This window comes from Vulpes lagopus, chromosome 13, assembly GCF_018345385.1.
Source record: "Vulpes lagopus strain Blue_001 chromosome 13, ASM1834538v1, whole genome shotgun sequence".
In the NCBI taxonomy this organism is placed as follows: domain Eukaryota; kingdom Metazoa; phylum Chordata; class Mammalia; order Carnivora; family Canidae; genus Vulpes; species Vulpes lagopus.
This window is the reverse complement of record NC_054836.1, coordinates 12866524-12892440: the sequence shown is the minus strand read 5'-3', so window position 1 is coordinate 12892440 and position 25917 is coordinate 12866524. Positions and strand designations below refer to the sequence as shown.

The 25917-nt window shown below is 38.7% G+C and overlaps 1 protein-coding gene across 4 annotated transcripts in view; it reads left to right on the top strand.

The window, feature by feature from the left end:
- The window catches only part of ELAPOR2 (endosome-lysosome associated apoptosis and autophagy regulator family member 2), a 171072-nt gene that overhangs the window by 69597 nt on the left and 75558 nt on the right, over nt 1–25917 (top strand). For all 4 annotated transcript variants that reach the window (XM_041728275.1, XM_041728273.1, XM_041728274.1 and 1 more), the window contains exon 2: nt 17023–17143. The gene's annotated coding sequence lies outside the window, so the exon portion shown is untranslated. The remainder of the gene's footprint in view (nt 1–17022; nt 17144–25917) is intronic.

Here is a 25917-nt window from a genome sequence, read left to right as displayed (position 1 = left end):
AGTAATACTGGCCAGATACCATGTTTGTATGAGGGTATTCTGAGATTGGCTGCCCAGTCAGAACTGCATGGAATCTTAGAACAGTTCCCCAAAAGGTAACTAGGGCAAGGGGCATGCTGTTGATTGAAGAAATGGGAAGAGAATGCTAGCCAGACAGAACAATTCTCACTCTTTATTATTAAAAAGAAAAACCTTTTAATAGATGTTTTAAGTTTGTTTTCTAGGAGTGTAGTTATGACATTTAGGTGTTATTAGGATTTTTAAAAATTCTGTTGATTTGAGAGCTTCTTATAACATCAGTTGAGTGCAAAAGAACATAACTAGCTTATTTTTACTTAGCTTACAAAATTTTCAAGCAAAAACATGATTTGGATGTCAAAATGTTCAGAGCCACTTATCACCTATGCTATTTCTGTAGACACTCTTTACAAGTGAAGCTCAATTTCAAGTGGCAGTGTTGACAATTATTAGCTTTTGAATTTAAAGTGTATTTTTATAAATCTTTTCTGGCTGAACTCTGCCAGTGGCTTAGCTAGATTCAGATGTGGAGTTTGCCTTTTTCTGAACCAAATTACGAAGTCAGCAAAGTGTGTTTTCAGAACTCCTCCACCTCCTTGTCCTCTTTTCTCCCCTTTGACTCTGCCTATTTTTCTTTTCCTCCTTTTAGCAAAATCCTCCCTCTGTCTGCCTGCTTATACAATACTTAAGCTCTAGGTCTTTTTTCCATGTTACCTTGTACAGAATTCATCTGACCTATGTCTTCGGACCTTTGCCCTTAAAGCCTTGCTCGATAACTGACACTCATCAGAGAAACTAACCTGGACTGAGCTGCTAATGAATGATAATGGATTAATCCTTCAATGATGTCCTTTCAATTTTTGCATGTCCTACCAGGTACCTTATCCTAACATCAGGAGAAATATGAACATTTTTTATGTCTTAGCAAAGCACCTACCTAAACTTAGAGAAAGCAATACATTGTAACTGTAGAGAAATGTGAAAATACAGAATCACAAAGGGAAAATAGAAATCACTATGTTCAGCATTCAGTTCACTATTGTCAACCTTTTGCAATACATACCTGAGTCACTTTTCCATAGAGCGATTGTATGCTCATCCACTTTAAAAGGGTTCACACAGTGTTTCTTAACCTTAATATGACACTTAAATGTCAGAAATATTTTTGTTATTAAGTATGGCTTTGGCATTATCATTTTAGAATGGATTCTATAAAATCCTGTCATGAGTACACAATATTTTATTAACTAGTCTCTTATTCTTGCATATTTAGATTATTTTCAAGTTTTTAGTATTTTAAATAATGCCAAAATGCAAACCTATTATGGTGTCCTTGGATTACATGCCTAGAAATGGAAGTGGAATTGATGTGTCACTGGGTATATTTAATACATTTCTGAAACTTCTGATGCAGTTTCTCTTGGTGCTTATTAAATAGTAAGTAGTTGCTCAAATTTTGCAGAAGCAAGGGTGCCTTTTCAGTTCCAGCCTGATTTTTATTAAAAAAATGTACTTTCTATTATAGGCAGATAAACTTGCAGCCATATATAATTAGACATAACAGGTAGATTTCCTTGGATTTGGCTTTCGCCTTTTGGAAAATTGAACTTCTACTTAGCATTGTACAGTTCTAATTTGGGTTAGGAAAAATAAAAAGAAAAAAGAAAAAAATTACTTCCATTCAAGAAACACTTCAAAAGTTAGACCAATTCTCCCTCCCTCCTAGATTATCTTATAAAGTGGTAGATCTTTTTCTTGTTTGGATGTTGTTCTGTAATGGGGACCAGTACCACCTTCAGATCAGGTAAGTGTGACTCCTACCTTGGTCTCTGCTGAAGAGAGCCTAATTCTGGTTCTTCTGCAAATGTGTTCCTCCTCTTGCCTTCTCGTCAGTAGGCTGAGGAGCTGTACCCACCTGGATGTCATATCCCCCATTCTCCACCCTTTTATACCATGCTCTGGATGACATGACTTTAGAATTGCATGCTTTAAAGGCCCGCGTTTGCTTTCCCAGTTGCATCCAGATTGTAGACTGTTTGAGGAAGAAGCACTGAGACCATGGATGTGCAGCTGGGGTGGTCACTTGTATGTGCAGAGACTGCTTAAGGTGTGAGGTGGGTATATAAAAGAGGAAAGGGCACCTCAATTTAGATCCTTGCCCTTGGTTTTGTAAATGTTAGGAGTGAGCCCGAAAGAGAACCTGCTACACTGCTCTTTGTTATTGTACAGATGTCCTGAGTCTATTACCAGGTACCACCAGAGAGCCTTCCAGGCAGAGATTAAGTCATGTACTAGAGCCTGGAGGCAAGGAAGAGGATAGTATATTTGGTCCCGTTTCAGTATCTCATACATGAAACAGGGTGAGAAATGATATGTGGAGAAGCAGATAGAGAATGAATCAAGAATGACCTTTTATACTATGCTAAGATTATGGGCTTTTTCCCCAGCCAAGGTTTTGAACAGGGGTGATTATCATTATAAATGGCTGAGGAGTGTCATGGAGGAGCAGGAGCCAAAGATCTGTGCCACTTAGGCTCTTGGTGGTAGCCATCCAGGCCATAGGAGATGGTCATTGATAAAGGACAGCGGCCATGATGGCAGTGATAAGACCCTTGCCCACTCTGTAGGACTATTGTGTGACTCAATTCAAGTAGGAAAATGTTATGAAAATTGTTTTGGAAAAGCATATACAGTTCTCCAAATGTTGTTAGTGTTATTGTTCATAACAAAAATAATTATTGTATTTGTGGACAAAGGACAAAATTGAGATTCCAGCTCATCTCAGTTCTAATGTAAGCAGATATAAAAATCAGCTGAAATGATAACCGTCCTGATGTGAGGTGTCACATTTCCCAAGGGCTCCTTTTTGGGAGCAGGAAGGGGGCTCTACTAGTCTTTGGAGATGGTGGTCCAAGTGGAAAGGACAGTGGTATTGGAATTGGCTGAGGTCAGATTTCAGTATTGATGGGGAAGTGTCATTGAGGTTTCATGGTCCCTGCTGTCAGTAAGAGGCCTTTGCTTCCATTTGCTGCACTCATGTTCCTGAATCTATAACCTCCCTAAATATGTTTTTCTAGAGGAAATAATCCTTGTCTCTGGTGGTGATGTGGAAGGGAATTGGGAGGGAGGGGTCTACATTCTTCATCAGATTTTTAACCATTCTTGTTGTTTGTAGATGTTTTTGCTTTCTGAGATATTTCATGCTTTCAACTAGGAGAGTTCTTGCAGTTCAAATCCACTTTCTTCCTGTTATCATCTGCCTATGAGGCCCTTAGCTTTCAGATTTTCTTGCTTTGATTAGTCAGTAAAGTTCATCTTGTGCTTTCCATCTTTCAAAAAATTGTTGATACCTACATCTAGTGTCATTTTCACTTCTACTCTCTTTATTTTTTTGGTGTTACAAAGCATTACTCTGTTTTCGCTCCTTGCTGCCTTGAGAAACTACTCTTTGTGGGTTTGTGGGAGCAAAGAGAAACATATTTTTATTCAGCAAGTTTGAATATAGTTAAGTAATAACTTAATGATTGCATGTGTTTAAAGATTTTATAATACATTTTCCTCAGTACCTTCTACAAGATTTTAAAATTAATATTTCTAATATTGATATTATTATAGATTGTCTAGCTATAGATTTCTTGAGAAAATTGAAGTTTCCTTCATTTCTTCATGGGTAGGTTTGGTTTAGAATGCTATTTTTTTGAAACTTACCCTCATAGTGCAGAATAGTATAGAAGGTAGTTGGTTTCCCTTTATTAGAAACTGAAAATAGGGATCCCTGGGTGGCTCAGTGGTTTAGCGCCTGCCTTTGGCCCAGGGCGTGATCCTGGAGTCCTGGGATCGAGTTCTGCGTCGGGCTCCCAGCATGGAGCCTGCTTCTCCCTCTGCCTGTGTCTCTGCCTCTCCCTCTCTCTCTCTCTCTCTCTCTCTCTGTCTATCATGAATAAATAAATAAAATCTCAAGAAAAAAAAAGAAACTGAAAATATGAGATACAGACTGTAATTCTACAGAGATTTCTCTTTCAAGGATGAAGAGGAATTTGAATGCATGGAGTTGGTTGAGCAACTCAGGGTCTTACATTTTGATGTGGACAAGCCAAGTCCAAGGACCTACAAGGGGACCTGCAGGGGGTCTTTGGCTTCACACAGGATGGAAGTCAAACACAAGCTAGCAGGAGGGGAAAGCAGAGTTTGTGGAAGACAGAGAGAGGGCAGATGCAGACAGAGTGTCTGGGAGACTCAGAAAGGAAAGGAGCATGAGTCTTATCTTTGTGATCTGGAGGTTTTTATTGAGGACGATGGTCTGCACACATGTCCCTCTAGGCATCAAGGAAGCAGTTTTAGAACAAAGATAAGAGATATTTAGATATTTAGAACAAAGATATTCATAGAGCCAGGGGGTCTTGGAAATATGTAGTGCTGGTGGTCTGGGATAAGTGTATGATAGTTTTGTATGGTCATTCTCACCTGGTCCTTCCTTAGATGTTATTTTATTTTATTTTTTTTTTAGAGCAATCCTTACCTTCTTGTCCCTTACAAGGGGAACATATGGTATTTTCATTACAGGGCCTGTGCAGAATAGGGCTGGGGTGCAGATCCTATCAAGAATAGAAGCTGGAAAAGAAGCAAAGGGAGAAAAACAATTTTTCTCTCATGGGATCCATTCTGGTTCTCTATCTCAATTTCACACTGGTAGAGGTGAGACGGGGCTTTAGGTCTGTTGTTGCCAGTTCACTGCCTCCTCCTTTATAGGCTTACATTGAGACACCAAGGAAGGCAAATGGTTTAAACTGGCTCTTTCCAAGTAGCCCTGGACACTTTAATTGAAAACGTAAGCCCCATGAGAGCAGGGACTAGACTGTTTTGTTCACTGCAGTAGCTCCAGCATCCACATGCCTATAGTTGGCACATGGGAGGTGCTCAATAAATCTTTGCTGATTTACAAAATGAATACTTGTAAGGCCTCGTTTACAAAGATAGACATTGGACTCAGATTTAAAACATCAACTTCTTCAAAATAATTTCTAAAAAGCAATACTGTCTGCAAATGCAGAGAAGAGGATGTGTCATAAATAGATCAGATACCTATTACTTTACTTAGTCTTAGGTTCCCATGGTAACTTCATGTTCCTTTTATAAAAAAAAATCTGAATATAAATATTGCTACACCCTGCTACTCTGCACATGTACTTTATAATGTAGGCTAAGGAAGTTTTTATTATAAGATGCATGTGTGTCTGCATTAAATATTCTCACACTTTTGACCTTCCCACCAAGTAGGACAAGCATGCTTGCTCACTGGAATTGGAGTTGAAGTATTTGTGCTGGGAACGACAGTCACATGCGCTGTCTTTTCTCCTTGCTGCCTTACTTTCTCAAATATGGGTGCCAAGCTCTTTGCTGAGAACTTCAATTTGAGAGCTTTTCTCCCAGAGACTCATCAAATACAGGGCTCTGCTGTTCTCGATGCTTTACATAAAAACGTTCAAAAAGAAGAAACTCTATGAAGGAAATGGATCGCATTTGTTTCTTGTGGTCCTGTTCCTCCATGTGTGTTTCTCCTAGGAATCAGCACTTTTTCTTCTTTGGGGCCCAAGGCCTCTTGCTGCCTCTGTCCTTTTGATTCTGTCCTATAGTTTGTGCTCCTTTAGTGGCTCCTTATAATTAACTGTGGTCACCTCTTACCTGACCACAGAGGCTAGGCTGGGAGCATCCGAGAGCTGAATTTCTCATGGCAGGTCTGCCATGGACAAAGCTAGGAGGACAGAAAATCAGGCAGCTTCGTCTGTTTTTTATAAGTTCACTCAGTCCTTAGGCTGCTGTATTTCACAGCATACCATCAGACACATTACCTTCAGCCCCTATCTTGCTGTTTGTCATACCCTATCACACTAGCTAATTTATGAAGGAACCCGTAGCCCCAAAAGGGTTACAAACCCCACTCTCTTTCAGGGCTTTCTCCTCAAAGCCTTGTCCAGTGGTTTCAGCTCACAGATAGTTGGTCAGATGCTGAAATCATTTTGTCACGAGGTCACATCACGGACATTCTACCTTATTTTTCCAGAAAACATGGCCCCTTAAAAAGCAAAGCATTTGGGTACTAAGAAGTAAGTATCTGCAGGAAGGTTTAGGGAAAAATTGGCTGCCATGAGCTGATTGAGAAGTGGTGCAAAGTTGTAGTTAATGGGAGGGTTAAGGGATTTTTGTTGGTAATTTTCACCAGATGGAACCTGTTACGCTTATTGTACCACTTCGGAGCCCTTGATCATTACACTTTCTTATAGGATGATATGGTATGTGTGTGTCCTGTCTGCTCCAACAAAACCATATGCTTATGGAGTACAAGGACTGTGTGTCTTCATTGTTTTAAACTTCCCCATAGGGACACCTTGGTGGCTCAGTGGTGAGCGTCTGCCTTTGGCTCAGGGCGTGATCCTGGGGTTCTGGGATCCAGTCCTGAATCAGGGTCCCTGTAGGGAGCCTGTTTCTCCCTTTGCCTATGTCTCTGCTTCTCATTCTGTGTTTCTCATGAATAAATAAATAAAATTAAAAAACATCTTCCCCATAGCACTTAGGCATTAGTACTTATTAATAATTAAGTGCTGCATAGTAAAGAATGATATATTAATGTATAAAAATTACATCTATAGATACAGGCATGAATCATTATAAATGTTAATGTTTTATATAAAGTATGTGTATTGTCAAGATATATATACATATATGCATGTTACTTTTATGTGTGATATTTGGTTGAAGCATTGGCTAGCCTATGTGTAATTAAATTGTAATAATTGTCATCATAATTGGGAGATGATACACCGGGTTTTCTGTGAGTGCCATGAAGCTTTTGTACTCTAAGTGACTCTGTGTTTAGGGGTGTCAGAGAAAACCAGAACTGGTCAGTAGTTCAAGTGGTAAAAATAGACTTTGTTCAGGAACTGTTATAATGGGAGAAGAGAGACCTTAGTACAGAATTGCACTCAATTCTGATATAGTACAGACAATTGGGGGTTTATAGGCAAGGAGCAGGGTAGGATCAGTGGATAAAAATTACTACAAGGAGCCAGCAGGGGGAAGGGGGGATTCTAGCTAAACTGATTTCTAAAATTGAGTGATGCAAAGGTGGACACAGAAGTGCAAAGGCCAGGGCTTCACTGGGAAGAAAGGCAAGAAAGGGAAGGAAGAAAGGAAGAAAGAAAGAAAGAAAAAGGAAGGAAGGAAGGAAGGAAGGAAGGAAAGAAAGAAAGAAAGAAAGAAAGAAAGAAAGAAAGAAAGAAAAAGCGAAAGAGAGAAAGAGAGAAAGAAAGAAAAGAAAAAGAAAGAGGAGTGTTTTGGAGGGGGGTGGTGTACCAGGATTTCTATTGAGTAATAATCTTTCCTTAAGTGTTTTGTGATCAGGAGTTAATTCCATGCTCTATTTCTTTTTGAGTTGTTTCCTAGTTTTTACATATTTATATTGTAAAGTTTTCAGAAGATCCCATCATTTTGCCATTTGGGGCACAGTGTCTCCATGCCCCAGCATCCTGGGATTTGCAGACAGTCTAAATAGCTGCCTTTCTTTGATGGAATAGGGCCAAATGCTTCATCTAAGTTTATGATTTGGAGAGTATGACTTGTGAGGGGATGCTGTGTTGTTCTTAGAGTGAACTCTGACTCATGTCAATATGTTTGGTGATAAACTACCTGGAGTCTGAAATGGAGAGAAAATTGTCAGAAATTCTATCCTCCCCTCCACAACTTGTCAGGAAAACTTGTGAAACATAATGAAATAGGCAGAAAAGATTATCAGGTGTCCTGTGTGGTGCCCCTTGCTGAAAGATCAGTTGCTGTAGGAGCCTATACCTTTGTCTTTGAAATATTTCACAACATTGTTGAGTTGTAGGGAATGGATAAATGACTCCTGTCCATGGAAATGAGAGTGCATTTTACCTTTTGGAATGCATTTGATCATTACCCTCTGGACACTTACCCCTCTGTATCTCTTAATTCATTTCACTTTCCTGATTGCTGGCTTCTGTGTGTTCTTTGAATTCTCCTTTGAACTGGTTATAACTTGTTATTGGTTGATAAAATATTATTGCTGATTAACGATAAATAAAACATAATAGTGATAGAATCTTTGATATCTATTAATTCCATATTTGTATGACAAAAATTTTTACCTTTTTAATTGCTCTTTAACACCTGGGAAGTCCCCATTTCCAAGGGATCAATGTAAATGCTCAAAGGTTAGGTTGGGTCTGTGGCTAGAGTTTTGGGGTATTAGTTGTAAGTCAGTACCTTGAATACCACTCAGTATTTGAGGAGTAGATATTGCATCTGTAGTGATTTTATTACATCACACGATTTCTTACATCTTTGCTATGATGTTTAGAGTTGCCTTCAGAAACAGATTAAAAAAAATTCTTTGTTACCAGCCCAGATGAAATAGCCTATTAAATAATTTAAAACCCATCTAGGGGATCCCTGGGTGGCGCAGCGGTTTGGCGCCTGCCTTTGGCCCAGGGCGCGATCCTGGAGACCCGGGATCGAATCCCACATCAGGCTCCCGGTGCATGGAGCCTGCTTCTCCCTCCGCCTGTGTCTCTGCCTCTCTCTCTCTCTGTGTGACTATCATAAATAAATAAAAAATTAAAAAAAAATTAAAAAAAAAATAAAACCCATCTAGCTTGGGCTACAATCTAAAGTCTTGACCCTAAGTGCTGCCGTCTTCATGAAATAGGCCTGCATTTCAGTATTTTTAAATTATAAATAAACACATTAAAGCTTCCTGTTGCAATCCTAAGAATTTTGTAACATAAGAGTGGTTGTGGCCCCTTAGAGGTCAGTAATCTGGAGGAGGCAGGAGGCATAAAGAACTTTAGGAAAATTAATTGGCAAATGACATCTACCATTACTGCTAGAGAATACAATATGCCTTTGACCTGTTCTTATTGTTGTTTTCATCTTCTAACTGGCAACTTGAGTGGCACAGAGGCAGTGGTAGAAGAGAGCTTTCTGAGCTTCCAATTTATTCTGGGGCCTTCATTTGAAATTCATGTCACAGTTGTCACCATCATTATTTTGCAAGGATGATAGCAAATTACCTGCATTTTATATATGAGGGCCAGGAACTTTTCAGTGGGATATGAAAATAGGAAAGACTTCCTAATACAAATAACTGGGATCAAGAGAAACAAGAAAGTCATTATGTAAGTGCATGGCTGGTCAAGGAATATTCTACAGTGGGGGGTTGTGATAGGCTGAATAATGTGCCCCTGTCCAAGTCCTAATCCTTGGAACCTGTGAATGTTACCTTTAGAGGTGAATAAAAATCTTGAGATGGGAAATTATCTGGATAGGACCTAAATGCAATCACAATGGGAGGAGAAAGAAAGCCATGTGTCTACAGAGGCAGAGCCTGGAGTTATATAGCTGCAAGCCAACAAATGCTGGTAGCTACCATAAGCTGGAAAAGGCAAGGAATAGATTTTTCCCTGAAATCTCCAGAGGGAGCATGACCTAGCTGATCCTTAGTGATTCTTGAAGACAGAGTTGTGAGAAGATATCTCTGTTGTAAACTGCTAAATTTGTGGTATTCATTACAGCAGCCATAGGATAACCAGTATAGATTTTGCTACCTGCAAGTGGGGAGCAGCTGTAACAAATACCAGAAAATATGAAAGTGGCTTTAGAATTGAGTAAGGAACAGAAATTGGAAGAATTTGAAGGCACATTATAGGCGTTATATACATTATAAGTCTGGATTGCTTAGAACAAACTGTTGGCAGAGACATGGATATCAGAGACTCTGTTAGCGAGGACTCAGTAAGGAGCACAGTAGAAAAAGCTGAGATTGTCTTAGAGAAAATGTAAACTGCCATAAGTGCAATGTTGCTAGAAATAGTAAAGGTGCTCCTGGTTAGGACTGAGAAGAAGATGAAGAATATGCCATCAGAAATTGGAGGAAAGGTGATCTTTGTTATATAGTAGTAGAAAAGATAGCAGAATTTTCTCCTGTGGTTATGTGGAATGCACTTATAAGCGACGAACTTGGTTATTTCCAGAGATTTATGTACTGAAGGTATGGCCTGGTTTCTTCTTGCTGCTTATAGTAAAATGTGAGAGGAAACCGGCAAATTGAGGGGAAAATTCTTAAACAAAAAGGAAACCAGACTTGATGATTTGGGAAATTCTCATTTTGTCCAGATTGGAAAAGATGCTAAAATTAGGAGACTCACAGTTGGAAAACTACACTATGGAGAGAAAGAAGCTCAAGAGTGTGTCTGGAAAACGTTTTTCTAGTGCTAAAGAAATGAGGTGTATGACTTATGGGTTTCTTTAACCACCTCGGCAGAAGCCAGGAGTAAGGATAGGACTGTCCAGGAAAGATCTATGGAAGATCGTCCATCGAATGGCATGAATCCTATGACATGCACAGGAGACCCACAGGTTTTTGATAACATCAGCAGAGATACTGCCAGCTTGAACTGAAAGGATAGAGGTAGATGAAATTGAGGAAGGCTATTGGAATCCTACAATTTTATAGGCAAGAAACAGCCTAATAAAATTGTTCTGCTGCAAACATGTTCTACTTTTCAGAAACAAAACAAAACAAACCTATGAATTATTCTGAGGGTGGAGCCCAGGGCCTCATGTTAGAGCCATAAACTATAGTAGATTATTTCTAGGCCTTGAAACCTAATGGAATATTCCCTGCTGGATTTTGAAATTACTTGGAACTGCTGACTTACTTCTTCCCTTCCTCCCTTCTAGTTTATCTCTTTGGAATGAGAACATCTGTAACTGTTGTTAAGGTCCAAACACATTATATTTGGAAGCAGGAACACAGGTCCCAGATAGAGAGGAATTTTGCCCCACTATGGATCATAACCAGAGTGACCCCATTCCTGATATAAAGGATTACATTTGGAATTTTTGAGCTGATGAGATGCAGATGAGGTTTTAGACTTTGAGTTGATACTGTAATGGGTTGAGACTTGAGCTGATGTTGGGATATGGTAAAGGTATTTTTTATGTAATAGGGATATGCATCTTTGGGGCCACAGGGTAGACTGTGATAGGCTGAATAATACCCCCCTCCCCAAGAAAAGATATGCATGTCCTCATTCCTGGAACCCATGGATTATTTTTTATGGATAAAAGGACTTCGAAGATGTGAATAAGTTATGATGGGGAAATTATTTTTTACTAAGTAGATCCTAAATGTAATCGCAAGTCTACTTATAAGCTAAGTGAAATAAGTCAATCAGAGAAAAACAATTACATGGTTTCACTCATACATGGAATACAAGAGATAGTGCAGAGGACCATAACAGAGGGGAGGAAAAATTGAATGGGAAGAAATCAGAGAGGGAGACAAACCTTGAGAGACTCTTAACCGTAGGAAGCAAACTGAGGGTTGCTGAAAGGGATGTGGTAGGGGGATGGGGTAACTGGGTGATAGGCATTAAGTAGGGCACATAATGGAGCACTGGGTATTTTATGCAACTGATGAATTATTAAAAACTACATCTGAAACTAGTGATATTTCTGTACTCTTGTATTCTGTTTGAATATGCGACATTCTTAACATGACTGGTAGACTGTATAACCATCAGGCTTTTATATTAGAAACTTTTACCACTCCTTCTATCTTAAAACAGTAACTTTCTATTTTTTTTAATAAATTAATTTTTATTGGTGTTCAATTTACCAACATACAGAAAAACACCCAGTGCGCATCCCGTCAAGTGTCCCCCTCAGTGCCCGTCACCCATTCCTCCCCACCCCCCGCCCTCCTCCCCTTCCACCACCCCTAGTTCGTTTCCCAGAGTTAGGAGTCTTTATGTTCTGTCTCCCTTCCTGATATTTCCCACACATTTCTTCTCCCTTCCCTTATATTCCCTTTCACTATTATTTATATTCCCCAAATGAATGAGAACATACACTGTTTGTCCTTCTCCGATTGACTTACTGCATTCAGCATAATACCCTCCAGTTCCATCCACGTCGAAGCAAATGGTGGGTATTTGTCGTTTCTAATGGCTGAGTAATATTCCATTGTATACATAGACCACATCTTCTTTATCCATTCATCTTTCGATGGACACCGAGGCTCCTTCCACAGTTTGGCTATTGTGGACATTGCTGCTAGAAACATCGGGGTGCAGGTGTCCCGGCGTTTCATTGCATCTGAGTCTTTGGGGTAAATCCCCAGCAGTGCAATTGCTGGGTCGTAGGGCAGGTCTATTTTTAACTCTTCGAGGAACCTCCACACACTTTTCCAGAGTGGCTGCACCAGTTCACATTCCCACCAACAGTGTAAGAGGGTTCCCTTTTCTCCGCATCCTCTCCAACATTTGTTGTTTCCTGCCTTGTTAATTTTCCCCATTCTCACTGGTGTGAGGTGGTATCTCATTGTGGTTTTGATTTGTATTTCCCTGATGGCAAGTGATGCAGAGCATTTTCTCATGTGCATGTTGGCCATGTCCATGTCTTCCTCTGTGAGATTTCTCTTCATGTTTTTGCCCATTTCATGATTGGATTGTTTGTTTCTTTGGTGTTGAGTTTAATAAGTTCTTTATAGATTTTGGAAACTAGCCCTTTATCTGATATGTCATTTGCAAATATCTTCTCCCATTCTGTAGGTTGTCTTTTAGTTTTGTTGACTGTATCCTTTGCTGTGCAAAAGCTTCTTATCTTGATGAAGTCCCAATAGTTCATTTTTGCTTTTGTTTCTTTTGCCTTTGTGGATGTATCTTGCAAGAAATTACTGTGGCCGAGTTCAAAAAGGGTGTTGCCTGTGTTCTCCTCTAGGATTTTGATGGAATCTTGGGATGTGATGGAATCACATCTAGATCTCTCATCCATTTTGAGTTTATCTTTGTGTATGGTGAAAGAGAGTGGTCCAGTTTCATTCTTCTGCACGTGGCTGTCCAATTTTCCCAACATCATTTATTGAAGAGACTGTCTTTCTTCCAATGGATAGTCTTTCCTCCTTTATCGAATATTAGTTGACCATAGTTGAGGGTCCACTTCTGGATTCTCTATTCTGTTCCATTGATCTATGTGTCTGTTTTTGTGCCAGTACCACACTGTCTTGATGACCACAGCTTTGTAGTACAACCTGAAATCTGGCATTGTGATGCCCCAGCTATGGTTTTCTTTTTTAAAATTCCCCTGGCTATTCGGGGTCTTTTCTGATTCCACACAAATCTTAAAATAATTTGTTCTAACTCTCTGAAGAAAGTCCATTGTATTTTGATAGGGATTGCATTAAACGTGTAAATTGCCCTGGGTAACACTGACATTTTCACAATATTAATTCTGCCAATCCATGAGCATGGAATGTTTTTCCATCTCTTTGCGTCTTCCTCAATTTCTTTCAGAAGTGTTCTATAGTTTTTAGGGTATAGATCCTTTACCTCTTTGGTTAGGTTTATTCCTAGGTATCTTATGCTTTTGGCTGCAATTGTAAATGGGATTTACTCCTTAATTTCCTTTCTTCAGTCTCATTGTTAGTGTATAGAAATGCCATTGATTTCTGGGCATTGATTTTGTATCCTGCCACGCTACCAAATTGCCGTATGAGTTCTAGCAATCTTGGGGTGGAGGCTTTTGGGTTTTCTATGTAGAGTATCATGTCATCGGCGAAGAGGGAGAGTTTGACTTCTTCTTTGCCAATTTGAATGCCTTTAATGTCTTTTTGTTGTCTGATTGCTGAGGCGAGGACTTCCAGTACTATGTTGAATAGCAGTGGTGAGAGTAGACATCCCTGTCTTGTTCCTGATCTTAGGGGAAAGGCTCCCAGTGCTTCCCCATTGAGAATGATATTTGCTGTGGGCTTTTCGTAGATGGCTTTTAAGATGTCGAGGAAAGTTCCCTCTATCCCAACACTCTGAAGTGTTTTGATCAGGAATGGATGCTGTATTTTGTCAAATGCTTTCTCTGCATCTAATGAGAGGATCATATGGTTCTTGGTTTTTCTCTTGCTGATATGATGAATCACATTGATTGTTTTACGAGTGTTGAACCAGCCTTGTGTCCCGGGGATAAATCCTACTTGGTCATGGTGAATAATTTTCTTAATGTGTTGTTGGATCCTATTGGCTAGTATCTTGTTGAGAATTTTTGCATCCATGTTCATCAGGGATATTGGTCTGTAATTCTCCTTTTTGGTGGGGTCTTTGTCTGGTTTCGGAATTAAGGTGATGCTGGCCTCATAGAACGAATTTGGAAGTACTCCATCTCTTTCTATCTTTCCAAACAGCTTTAGTAGAATAGGTATGATTTCTTCTTTAAACGTTTGATAGAATTCCCCTGGGAAACCATTTGGCCCTGGACTCTTGTGTCTTGGGAGGTTTTTGATGACTACTTCAATTTCCTCCCTGGTTATTGACCTGTTCAGGTTTTCTATTGCTTCCTGCTCCAGTTTTGGTAGTTTGTGGCTTTCCAGGAATGCGTCCATTTCTTCTAGATTGCCTAATTTATTGGCATATAGCTGTTCATAATATGTTTTTAAGATCGTTTGTATTTCCTTGGTGTTGGTAGTGATCTCTCCTTTCTCATTCATGATTTTATTAATTTGAGTCTTCTCTCCCTTCTTTTTAATAAGGTTGGCTAATGGTTTATCTATCTATTTTAAATAATGTAATCTATGGCGTTATGTAAACTGAGAACACTGATAAATAAACACAAGGCCTGACTTCTGCTCTCAGCTATGCTACCCACTAGCTGGCTATCTCACCCAGTCTGCCTTTCAGTTGAGCAATGGGAATATTATTAATGATCCTTCCTCAACCATATAATTGTTAATGAGTATTTAATGATATAGGTGTATGTGAAAAATATTAGATAAATAATGTATGGTTCTAGAACATTCAACTATTATGTTCCTTCTAGTTATATCAAAGCTATGATGAGCTTTTTTGCGTGGAAATCACTGACCACATTAAATATTTTTTTCCTCAGATTAGATGCTAGTAGAGGGATTTGGGGTTCAAATTTTTGAACCCTTAAAAACTTTTGATACCTACTGATCTACTTCTCTCCAGAAAGGTTGTACCACTTAAGTCTGTGATTAGAGACACATGAGTTCTCCTTTTACTGTCATGTAACCTTAGAAAGCTTTTAAACATTATTTTAAAATGTTGTGCCAACTTGATGAAAATTGCATTTCTTTGGCAAGGTTTAACTTTTTTAGTTTGTATTCATTTTTAATGAATTGCATATGTTCTTTGAACATATTTCCAAATAATTGTCTTTTTCTGGACTGGATTTTGGAAACTCAGGATTGTTGTCAGTTAACCTTTGTTGTGGTTTTTTTTTTTTTTTTACCAGTTTGTTTTGTTGTTTACCTTTTAGTTTATGATGACTTTTGTGTTTACCTTTGTAAGCAATTAAATTTAGTGAACTTTTATTGGTCTCTCATTTGGCTGCTTTTATGGACTTTTTTTTTAGATGTGTGGATTTGCCCTTAACTGACAGTAAGGTATATTTGAAATTCAGGATCCTGTCAACGTAATCTCAAATTACCTGTTGTCAAGCTTGGTCAAAAAGTTTGAGTGATGAAAAAATGATTGCCTGAAGTTTATACTAGATTTTATTTCTGGGGGAGGATCTAAATGTGGCAAAAATCCTTTGCTTCCAGCCTGGTAATTCCATCTTCTCTAACTTAAGATCCCTTCTCATTTTATTGTAAACACATGCAGAAATTGAAGTAGAAAAAACAGAGACTCGGACAGTTTGTGTCTTACCACATCTCCACTAACACCTTTCTCTCTATCATCCTTTCTACCCTCACTATCCTTAGTAAGGATAATAATTCTACCATTTGTCAAGTGCTAACTCAGTGTAGCCTAACATACCTAGCATTTTACATACATTATCTTAATTTCCAAAACAACCATACAAGGTAGGAAATATTCTCATTTTCCTAATGAAAAATGGATGCTTTGAGAGGTCAAGTGGCTTGCCCAGTATCACATAGATTGTACTTGGTATAATGGGATGTGAATTCAAACCCAGACCTTTCTGATTTCAGAATTCATTTCTTAACTGGTATTCTTTCCATGTGCACACATGCCCACAGATGCAGACACATGCACACACACACACAGATACCTTCCTACCTCACACACTTGATTTCCCGATGTTGATATGACTTGAGATTTCTATTTTCTTTGGTCACTGATACAGTCAGGGAGGCAAAATAGAGTGGTTAAATCCAAACAGCAACATCCAAGATATTAAACTGAGTAAATAAGACATTGAACTGAAAATATCTGGAGAGAAGGTTTAGAATTTCCTTCCTTCTCAAAATGCTCCAATGACATCTTGTTTGCCCTTGTCCAAGCATCTCACACATGTAATGTGCTCGGGCCAGGGGAGGTCACTGTGAAAATTTCACAGCATCCAAAGGCTAGAGATAAGTGGGTTGGTATTAATTTGGCATTTGTCATAAATGTCTGTGAATGATGACGGCCTGCTGTGGTAGATGTATATGGAGCCTGGGAACGATGCTTAAAAACGGCTCGTCTTTTACTAGCCTCTGGATGATTAATTATTATACTTGCTGTTAAATTTTAGACAGAATGAGAATTAGGTCAGTGGGAATAGTTTTCTTCTTTGGAAAACCGGGAACAGTAGTGGCATGCAGTTTCCTAGTATTAGTTAGCTCTTAGAATATCTATCAATTCTTTGGTGCTTAAAAAAATCTGCAAAAGAAACAGGTAAGTGTTGCCTTTTCAGGGAGGTGAGACTTAAGGTCAGTGGTCACAGCTTGAGAGCATTGATTGTCCCTCATCATATCCTCACTGCCTACTCACTGATCATTCTTAATAAAAACAAAAAACAAAAAACCCAAAGCCCTGCTTGGTGTGAATGGAATAGGGAAAGAATAAGTCAAGCAGAGAGGAGTTTGGAATCAGAATCAGGCTTGCACACAAGTTGGGGGTGATTCAGAAAGCAGTTGTCCCATTAAAACTGGCTCTAACCAAGGCTTGTTTTTGTGATTGTTTGCAGAAAGATTACCACTTTGAATACACAGAATGTGACAGCAGTGGCTCCAGGTGGAGAGTTGCCATTCCGAATTCTGCTGTGGACTGCTCTGGCCTGCCTGACCCAGTGAGAGGCAAAGAATGCAGTATGTTTTGACTTTTCGACCATTCCTTTTCTTGATTGCAAGAATCAGATGCTATAGAGCCCTTCAGCCCAGGAAGTTAATTAAAGTAAATATAAGAGACTTTGGGAAAAATACACATAGAGCATTGATGTCTAGCAGAGCAAAAGCTTCTTAATGCTCAGTGCCCTTACACCTGAAGTCTGAAATGAGACACAGGCAGTATTAAAGGATGCTGCATTTATGTATATATTTTTAAAAATTCTGTTTAAAATCTGATTTACTGTCATAATTGAAACTCTGGAGAGCAGAGTGGCAATCTCTCTTCAATGGAGTCTTTTTCTTTACATTTTATTTTTAATTTTTTAAAAAAGATTTTATTTCTTTATTCATGAGAGACACAGAGAGAAAGAGGCAGAGACACAGGCAGAGGGAGAAGTAGGCTCCCTGCGGGGAGCCCTATGTGGGACTGGATCCTGGATCCTGGGATTACGCCCTGGGCTGAAGGCAGACACTCAACTGCTGAGCCACCTAAGCATCCTTTTTCTTTACATTTAAAAAAAGTTTTAAAAAACTTTGGGAAAATATAAATAACAACATTTTACCATCTCAGCCATTTTTGACTGTACAGTTCTGCATCATTAGATACATTCACATTTTTGTGCTATCTTCATGAACATCCATGCACAAAACTTCGCCATTTAGCAATGGGTTTCTTTTTTGAAGCTGAAGAAATCGTGTAATTTGTCGTTTTAGTATAACCTACAGAGAAATGGTATAGATGGTAGAATTGATAAGTATTACATTCAGGAGCTTGTAGCAATTAAACAGGTTGGAAGTGCAACAGTAGGAATTAAGAGAGAAATGGTTATTAAATTTGTTTTCATTGGTAAACTGTTTTTTTTTTTTAAATCTTTTCATTTGGTGAGTGATGGGTTCCTGCAGTGAAGTAGTCTCAGGGAAGATTGGAGTTCAAAGCTGAAAATAAGACAAAGAGAGGTTTTTTTGGTTTTCCTGCTATCTCTCAAATGGTCTTCCTAAAAGCTTAGTTTTTCTGTTTCCAAATAAAAAAGCAAGTAGGTAAGCATATTATTAAAGGACAACTAATTCCTTCCCATTCATAGAATGTGTGTCTCTTACTGGCAAGAGGAGTACTAAATAGGTTGTGTGTTTACTGATAAAAGGGTTACAGGAAGACAGCAGTAGTCTCGTGGGGAAAAGTAGTGGAGAAAACCATTTATTTTTAGCGAATGATACTAAAGAAATACAGAGAGAACCTGGGACCCTTGTAGCCAGGTAAAGAGTTCAGTCTAGTAAGACTCAAGAGGATAGTGGGGTCAGATTAGAATAAGACCTCGGCCCCCTGTGCAGAAAGATTGTTAGCTCTCAGTAAGGGAGGATTTGTGCGCAAAACACAAACAGTCTAAAAATACTTATGGAGTTAGCTTGTTATAAAATGTTTCAGTTACTTTTCGAGAAAATCTATATCTATATAGATTTATAGTCTATTATCTATATTTACTTTTTACTTGTGGGCTAATTCCTTGGTTCCCTTGTGGGGACAGGGTGGACTATCTAGCCATTATGAACACTAACCCTCTTCTAGGTGATATGCTGGTGCTGGCTAACATTGGCTTTGAAAGCTGATTATTAGTTTGAAATAGGCTTGGGTGGAGTGTTTTACACCATGGAAATTGGTGAATGCTACAAATCATGTGCCTCTCTTTCCCTGAAAACTATTTGTTAAACATTTATTGGTATACCACTGATTATATTTATTGGCCAACGATTTTAAAATCTGTTATAGATTTGATGCTTAAATAGGAATTATTTCTATTTGAAAATGGCCAGGGAAATTTTTTTTGGCATGTTATTTATTATAGTCTTCCACAGATAATGTTATGAATCTGGTACTGCAGCTGGAACATTTCTACAACATTGACTAATAATCAAATAACTATTAGTTATTGTAACTACTTACTTTAAAAATGATAATACTTATGTGGTGGCTGGGGACATTTTTTATCTTGGCATCTTGTCCAAAATCTGAATTTTCAGTGATTTCTGTGTAATATGATTATGTCTGCCCTAGAAACTGTTGGTCTGGCCTCTAAAATGTGACGTTTTCTTTTTATGGTAAAGGCATGCAAATAAAAATTATTTTAAAATGCACAAAACCCATAACATATCTAAATAACTTAGAAGCTTAGTTAATTCATAGCATTACACATGGTGCTTATCACATCTCTAGTCATTAAAGTACTGCAGAAGGCAGTTATGGTAATAACGGAGTATTTCCTCAGTGGCTTAGATTTTCTGTTGCTAATAATAGCTGTCATTTCTCATGCACTGATTGTATGCTAAACTCTGCGTTTAGTGCTTTACATCATTCTCCCATTGTATCCTTAAACAACCCTCTCACATAGATATCAGTGTTTCCATTTTATTGATGAGAAAACTCAGAGTTAAAGAAGCGAAGTACCTTACCACAGGTCATAGAGCCAGGATGTGGCAGATAGGTCTCATTCCAGAGCCTGTCTCTTTCCTACTGATTGAGACCACCACTTCAGGATGGCGGGCTTGCAGGGTCCCATGTGAGAGATGTAGAGCACTGTTGGTGGATATCTTCAAGGGAAAATTGTAGAAACTCTTGTGCTTCAAGGACAAAAGAAGATATGAGAATCATGGTTCAGGAATGGCATGCTTCTTGCAAATGGCACCTGAACAATGCCAAGACCTTGGATGGTGAGTGATGCCCATAGGTGCTAGACTCAGCAGTTAAGTAAGCCATAGTGATATGGTCCAGCAGTTGGGTCACAAAGAAAAAGAAAATAAAACTATGGCATGTGGCAGCTTCAATTAAGTGAAGAATATCTAGGGGAATGATTATGTAGGACTTAATTTTCCCATATCTCAATGTCTCTAAATGAAGTCAAACCCAGAGTTTGGCCTCAGTTGAAATTGCTGTAGATTCTTCAGCTATTGAAGTGGGGAGATTTTTTTTTTCTTCCTATCAAAAGGAAGCCGTATAGGCCTTTCCATAGGAAAAGGCTTATAGGACTGTTGAGGCAGCAGTTGTAACTTTTTTAAAAAAATTGATGGGCAAGCTATATTATATAATCTTTATTTTTAAAAAATCATACTAAATATGGCTGCGAGGCTTCTCTTTAAGTGAAGCTAATGAAGTTTGTGTTGTGCTAGAACCCTGGGTGGTGTGTGAGCTGGAGCTTCTAGGGCTCCAGAAATAAGATGGAGAGGCCTCTGGTTATTAACTGACACTGGTCCCCATTGTCCTGCTATCCCCTCTGTTGCGGAAAGCTCCTCAGTCTCTTACATAGCACTGCTCTAAGAGCAGGCCACTTATATGCCCTCATATCCAGATCTTTGCTGCTTCTCCAAGCCCTGGTGCCAAGAGTCCTAAGTTTGTGGGTATCCCCCATCATTTGAGGACTTGCCATCACTAGACACAGCTTGCAGACAGCATGCCATTTCCAAACTGTAACACGCTTTGCCTTCTCCCAGAACAAGGGGATATAATCCCCCCTGCCCCACTCTATCTCTTCTCCACTATTGCATCACTTCACTAAAATCTTCCCTTGACCCTTTGGTGTCTCCTTGACCTTCTTAGATCACCAAAAACAGTAGTCTTTTTGGAATACTTGCCTAGGTGGAGGATACTTTCTTTCTCATCCCTCATCTCTTCCTCCTTCTCCTTCCCTCTCTCCCCCCTCTGTCCTACTCTCTTCCTTTCTGGCTATTGCTATCACACTGGAGAAAAGGCCCTTTTGTTTCAAACCAGACCAAACCAAACCAAACCTTAGAAATAAAAGCCTGGGGGCACCTGGCTCAGTTGGTTAAGCATCTGATGGGTGATTTCAGCTCAGGTCATGATCTCAGGGTCCCGGAATCAGGCCCACATGGGGCTCTGAGCTCGGTGCGTGGAGTCTGCTTGTCCCTCTTCCTCTGCTCCTGCCCCTGCTTGCTTGCTCTCTCTCAAATAAATAAGTAAATAAATAAATAAAATCTTTTTTTTTTTAAAGTAAGAAAAGAGAAAAGCCTGGCTACTGTAAATGGGGACAGAATTCTTCTACTTATTTCCATACATATTTTCAGGCAAATCTAGAGTTCTGAGGGGGAAATAAACATAATGAGCTATCTCTTCCTCTTGGGAATTATCTTCTATTGCTTACTCCCTCAAATATTATAGTCATTGTGTGACTTTGAATTCAACCATAACACACTTTTCTAATTAGGGATGACTATTGAAGATAACTATCATTCTATTTAATATGTTGTCATCACATGGGTCATAATCTTATGGGTATTTCTTAATCTTGTACTTTAGTATTTGTACAAAGATCTAATATTTGGTTTTATTGGATCAAAAAGTGCTAATATGCAAAGTAGAAAAAAACTTGAGTATCAATTTTTTCCTTTTTCTTTATTTCTCTCAGATCTGTATTATTACATATTTATAAGCAGCATAACTCATGACATTTTGAATCAAAGCTTTTGATTTCAGTTGAGATGTAAAGAAAGAGGAAGGATTCTCAGGGTTAAAGAGTTAGTTTTAACTTTCTGAGTGGGAGATTGAGAAATCCGTTCCTTGTCATTGTAACTCTTGCTAGTGTAGGCTTTTCCCCAGGATTCAGTTCCTGGTTTGTTTCTGTTCTGTGAAAAGTTGTGACTGGTACAGTGGCAAGCACACATGGGCGCACTGAGTACAAGAGCACTAAGTGCCAATCACATACCATGCTGGAAGTCTGTTCCATGGAATTCTAACCTGAAGAAATACTTCATGTTAAAGAAAAAAAAAGTGTTTCAGGGTATTCTACAGTAAATACGAGTAAGTCTGGAAAATGGTGAATCGCCTCATGGAGGGATGCAATGAGCATTTTCATATTAAAGTCTTTGAGAAACCTAATAAACGTTTACAGAACTTTTCCTGTGCATTTAGTGCATCCTGTTTTACTCAGAGTTTGCCAAGTTTAATTGATTACAGGCCTCTTTTACCTAATGTGTAGTTGAACCCTACAGGCTAATTTCTGCAGTTAGAAGTTTTGGAAAACACAGGTGTAAACACATGTGCCTGGATAATTTAGTAATTTTTATTTTTATTTATTATTTTTTAAAGATTTTATTTATTTATTCATGAGAGACACAAAAAGAGAGAGAGGCAGAGACACAGGCAGAGGGAGAAGCAGGCTCCATTCAGGGAGCCCTATGTGGGACTTGATCCCGGGTCTCCAGGATCACACCCTGGGCTGCAGGTGGTGCTAAACTGCTGCGCCACCAGGACTGCCCTAATTTAGTAATTTTTTAAAAAGATTTTATTTATTTATTTATTTATTTATTTATTTATTTATTTGAGAGAGAGATTGAGAGAACGAGTGGGGGGAGAGAGGGAGAGGGACAAGCTGACTCTACTCACTGAGTACAGAGCCTGATGCGGTGCTCCATCTCATGACCCTGAGATCATGACCTGAGCCCAAACCAAGAGTCAGTGGCTTAATTGACTGAACCATCCAGGCTGCCCCTAATTTAGTAAATTTTTATATAGTGCAACTTATACTAGATTTAACTAATTTCATGTAAGTTCTTTGCTCTACAAAGTTCATTTGCAGCCTTGCTATGTTGGTGTCTAGTTAAAGACTCCCCATGGGTGATGATATACACCTGAGATTAAATTTCAGCTCTGCAACCAACTTGCATGTCTTGGGCAAAATATTTAATTCACAGCTATTTATTGAGCTTTAAGTCATTAACTGAACAAGCATCTATCATTTCCTATATTCTTGACAATAGGGCTCCAAAAATAAACTTCAAAAGACTGCTGTTTTCCATGACCTTTCAATCTAAGAGCAGATGAGTAAATAAGTTACTTATAGTATAGGGGCAAAGTGAATGTAAGAGAAATACCTGAGGTGATCTTACCAAGGGAGAGATAGATGACTTCTGCTTGCAGGAAGAGGGCTCACAGTGAAGCAGATGTTAAGTTGAAGTTCAGAGTCATCTGTTCTCGGCTGAATAACCTTCGAAAATTATCTAAGCCTTGGCAGGTTCATGTGAAAAATTGTTAACTGAGAAAGAATTATTACTGAAAAATGGTTCCTGTGAAAAATCCATACTGAGGATTGAGTCAATAAGTTGCCATATTTAATGGGCCATATATGTTAATTCTCTGATGATCTCTGAAGCAAATCCTGAAAGAAGTTCTAGAATTCAGTGATGCAAAGTGGCATTTGAGGCATAGGAAACATGGACAAAGGTGAAGATTGGAGGCAGCACTGGGTCTACCTGGGTGGTTTGAAAGAGCTGCATGGCTGGCTGTTGGAGAGCATGAGAAGGGACAGAGTCTCTGGCAAATCTCACAGGCTCCTGCATGTCATACCAAGGACTTTGAATTGGAGACAGCTATTCGTAGGTGTCTGAGGGAGTTAAATGAGTTATATATAACCAATAGTGCCAGGGATCATAATTTTAACATAATTTAATAGTAATAATAATAATGTAAAATTATAATAGCCGATCTTTATTTGCTACATGTCAGGCTCAATTGTAACACATTATACGTATTCACTCACATTCATTTAGGCATCACCATAGCCTTGTGAAGTAGGTACTTGGCAGAATGGGGATTTGAACCCAGGCAGTCCAGCTTCTGAGTTCATGTTCTTGACTCCAATGGTGTCTTGACTCTTAAGAATTTACTACACTCTGCACTGAATAAGTGTTAGTCCCTCTTCTTGAGACATTCATGCTCACCTAACATTTATCTCTTGTCTGAAATGTGATGCAAGGTAATATATGGATAACCAAATGATTGAAAAAAAAAACATGTAAAGGGCTCAGATATATTGCCTTGTGGATAATTTTAATGGATTAATAATCTTGTTGTAGATTTCATTCTTATTTGTGTGTATTTCTCTGAAAGGTAAAAGAATAACATTAAGAATTTAGGCACACTTGTAGTTATATGCTCAAACACAATGAGAAGTTGGTTAGTTAGTGCTTTTTCCCCTGTGCTTAGAGTATTGTTGGTGCTTAATACATACAATATACTTTCATCATTTAATGTGTATTTAAAAAATTGATACTTCCTTGAACTATACAAATTCTTAATTTAGAACAGAGTCCTTTTTCATTCATCTGTAGAGAAGAAGCTGTAACCTTCTCATGGCTCCTCAGAAAGCTCCAAACCTCTAGAATGTTTGTGGATTAGATACCTACCTGTGGTGTCCTAAATTAGAGACTGACTTCCCTATTTCATTCTATAAGTGAAACACAGAGATCTGATCAGATTTGTGAAAATTAATCCTATATGGAAAAGGACAGGCACATTTTGCCTTTAGTTGGCTTTGTTTGGTATGCTGATTCTCAAGTTCCAAGCAGGAAGGGTTGAAGTTAATGGGCTTAGCAAAATACCAGTAGCAGGCAAAAGACCTGAGCAAATAGGATTATGAAAAGAACAGCTCAAAAATCAAGCTTGACATCAGGTGTGGTGTTTGGTGGGAGCTACGGTTGAGGGAGGTTCTCTAAAACATATTTTATCAGGAGGTGAGAGAACTCCGTTTTTAAAACTGCAGAATCAAGGGTAGCAAGACTATGAGGGAATAGAGGATGACGGACACCTTCTACGGAAGAGGAAAAGTTCAGAATGATAACAAAGTGTTAGGACATAATTGGAAGTTGAGAAAACTGATTTCACAAATGCATTGTTCTGCCGCCTTTGGTGACCTCATCAAGTAGTCTGAACATTTTCCTTCCTCTGACCTTTGCCGTTGTATTTTTTTCTATAAAACTTATGTCATCTTGTACCTGATGGACTGGAATTGGTCTTTTTCCCCATCAGACACTTAGGTCAGGAAGCCACACTAAAATCCATTTGTTATTTTTTTCCAGGATGAAAACTATCTTAGTTAGGTCTTTCTTATAAAAGTTAGAAACTTTCTTTTTAATTTTTAAAAATATTTTATTTATTTATTCATGAGAGACACAGAGAGAGGCAGAGCCATAGGCAAAGGGAGAAGCAGGCTCCCTGTGGGGAGCCCAATGTGGAACTCGATCCCAGGACACCGGGATCATGATCTGAGCCAAGGGCAGATGCTCAACTGCTGAGCTGCCCAGGCATCCCAAAAGTTAGAAACTAATTTAATGAGGGTTGTTATCTGTCCTGTTACACAGATCGGTTTTCCTGCAGGAGTTGGTAGGTTTTCTTTTGGTGTGGGAGGGGGACGGATATTCTGGCCCATCAGTCCTTGAAGAAGCTCAGGGACAGTCATATAGTCCTACCTGACAGGGTTGTGGGAGGATCCATTTACTGGAAAGGATGTTAGAGGTGAGAATTCATTTTCAGAGATGTGGAGGCAGTGCTTTCACTAAATACTCTTTTCAGAGAATAGTGACTTAGAGAACATTAGCCAGAACTGGTTTGTTTTAATCTACTTGTTTATATGTCTCCTGTCTCACTTTCATTTTTGTAAAAGGAGATATAAAAATAGCTTTTCTTTTTTTAAGAATTTCACCTTACACAAATAACTTAAAAAGGTAGTGTTTCAGTGTTCTCTTCATCAGTAGCACTGAGAGAGGAAAAAGAAGAGTTGAGATTTGCTAGGTTCAGTATTGTGTTTGATTTCTCATGAATGCCATTTTCTACTTTCTTTTGTATTCTCTGAGAATTACAATAATAAACCTGGCAGGCACTTGAAGTTTTAATTATTTGATAATGATAATTGATGGGCTGAATGATTAATGAAGGTAAAATTTATCATTTTTGAGACCCATAAACTACATATTAT